Here is a 2,081-nt window from a genome sequence, read left to right as displayed (position 1 = left end):
TATTGGATATTTAGTTATAGATAATGAGTTAATATTTACAATGTCCCTGGTATGTCTGGCTCCATAAATGGTAGCTATCATAATTATCAGATTTTTCTATAACCATTGATTTGCAAAGTATCATAACAATTATGAGTATAATACGTGAACTCAATCAGTTTCTGATTCTTGGCTCTCAATATATTTGCTCTCATCCTTTCCTATTATACTCTCAGTTCCTTACAATAAAATGGGCCAATAGAAGTGCTGACCTCTTGGCAATTATGATAGAGATTATTCCTCAATGGCAATGCAGTTTGTCAATATTTTTATTAAAAGTAAGGGTTATGTACCCATATACATTGCAGTGCTGGTAAACTAAGTCTGAAATTGGGAGAACTTTCACATATGCTAAAATTGCTGATGGGTTAGGTTGTTCCTCCTTTTCTTGCACCTTTCTCTGATTTATTAAGTATACAATCTATGGATAATATTGAATAGAATTTTCCTTTTCCCTTCAGTATTCTTTTTGAAATCATTGCAGGCATTCATTTGACAGTCATATTTATTTACTACCTGTAATAATTTTCTTACTGCACAGCATAATGGCATCCTTCATCTGGGCATTTCTGAAGGTATAGATTAAGGGGTTTAGCATAGGAGTTATGATGGTGTAGAATACGGCAACTGCCTTGTCAATGGGTAAAGTGGTTGCAGGCCTCATGTACACAAATATGCAGGGCACAAAGAATAAGACGACCACTGTGATGTGGGAAACACACGTTGAGAGGGCTTTGCGCCTCCCCTCCTGGCTATGGTTCCTTAGGGAGCGCAGGATGACCACATAGGAGACTAGCAAGAGGAGAAAGTTCAACATGCAGAGGAATCCACTGTTGGCGGCCACAAAGAGCCCTAGAGTGTGGGTGTCCATGCATGCCAGCTTGAGCAAAGGGTTCAGATCACACATAAAGTGATCGATGACATTAGGACCACAGAAAGGTAATCGGAATATGAAGAAGATCTGTATAATTCCATGAAGGAAGCCTCCCACCCAGGAGACTCCAATCAGGAGGTTGCACACTCTCCGGTTCATGATGGTTGTATAGTGCAAGGGCTTGCAGATGGCCACATAGCGGTCATAAGCCATCACAGTCAGAAGGATGACCTCCGTGCCTCCAAAGAAATGTTCTCCGAATATTTGTGTCATACATCCGTTGAATGTGCTGGTCTTCCTTACACGGACTGAATCTACAATCAGTTTAGGGGTATTGACAGAGGAATAGCAAGCATCAATAAAAGAGAGGTAAGCCAGGAAAAAGTACATGGGGGACTCCAACAATGGACTGGCCGTGATGGTGACCACAATGAACACATTTCCTACCACTGTGATGATGTAGACGACAAAAAACACAGCAAAGATAATTTTCTGCATCTTTGGATTCTCCGTGAGCCCCAGTAGGACAAACTCTGTCACGTTGTTCCTATTCTCCATTTATTCCATTTATGTGACCCTTAAGTGCATTGCCTGCAAAGAAAACAATTTTAAATATAACCTTGAATTTACTAAGCTTTTGATTTCTAATACATATATTGATCCTATTCCCAAATTTTGAGCTTTTGTTTTTGAGAGGTAAACAAATACTCTGGCTGCTTTCTTTATTGTGACAGGTATGTATGTAGAAATATTTATTCTTTCAACAATATTCATTGACCATTTCCATGATCTGTGTCTGAATTTCCACTCTACCTTAACAGAACCTCAGTGCTCCCTAGCACCGAGTTTTCTTTCCTTCTTTCCCCTGCCAGCTCCTGCTAGCTACTTATAAACTCTGATCTCTGTACACTTACCTATTCTAGACGTTTCATAGAAGTGTCATTAATATTTACTTCTTTCAATTGGTTTATTTACACAGCATAATATTTCCAAGATTTATGCTGGTTACAGTATATCGTAGGACTTAGAGTCTCTTGATGGCTAAATAATATCCCATTGTATATATGTACCACATTTTATTTGTGTATTCATCTACTGATGGACATTTAGGCTGTTTCTTCCACCTTGTGCCTATTGGGAAAAGTGGTACAATGAACTTGGGTGCACA

General features: G+C 39.0%; 1 pseudogene; it reads right to left on the bottom strand.

The window, feature by feature from the left end:
• Nucleotides 1-544: 544 nt before the first annotated feature.
• LOC142446559 (olfactory receptor 4C46-like) lies at nt 545-1,480 on the bottom strand (annotated as a pseudogene).
• Nucleotides 1,481-2,081: the final 601 nt, after the last annotated feature.

Source organism: Tenrec ecaudatus, chromosome 4 (assembly GCF_050624435.1).
Source record: "Tenrec ecaudatus isolate mTenEca1 chromosome 4, mTenEca1.hap1, whole genome shotgun sequence".
Lineage (NCBI taxonomy): Eukaryota > Metazoa > Chordata > Mammalia > Afrosoricida > Tenrecidae > Tenrec > Tenrec ecaudatus.
Note: the sequence above shows the minus strand (reverse complement) of the source record. Positions and strands in the feature narration are given on the sequence as shown.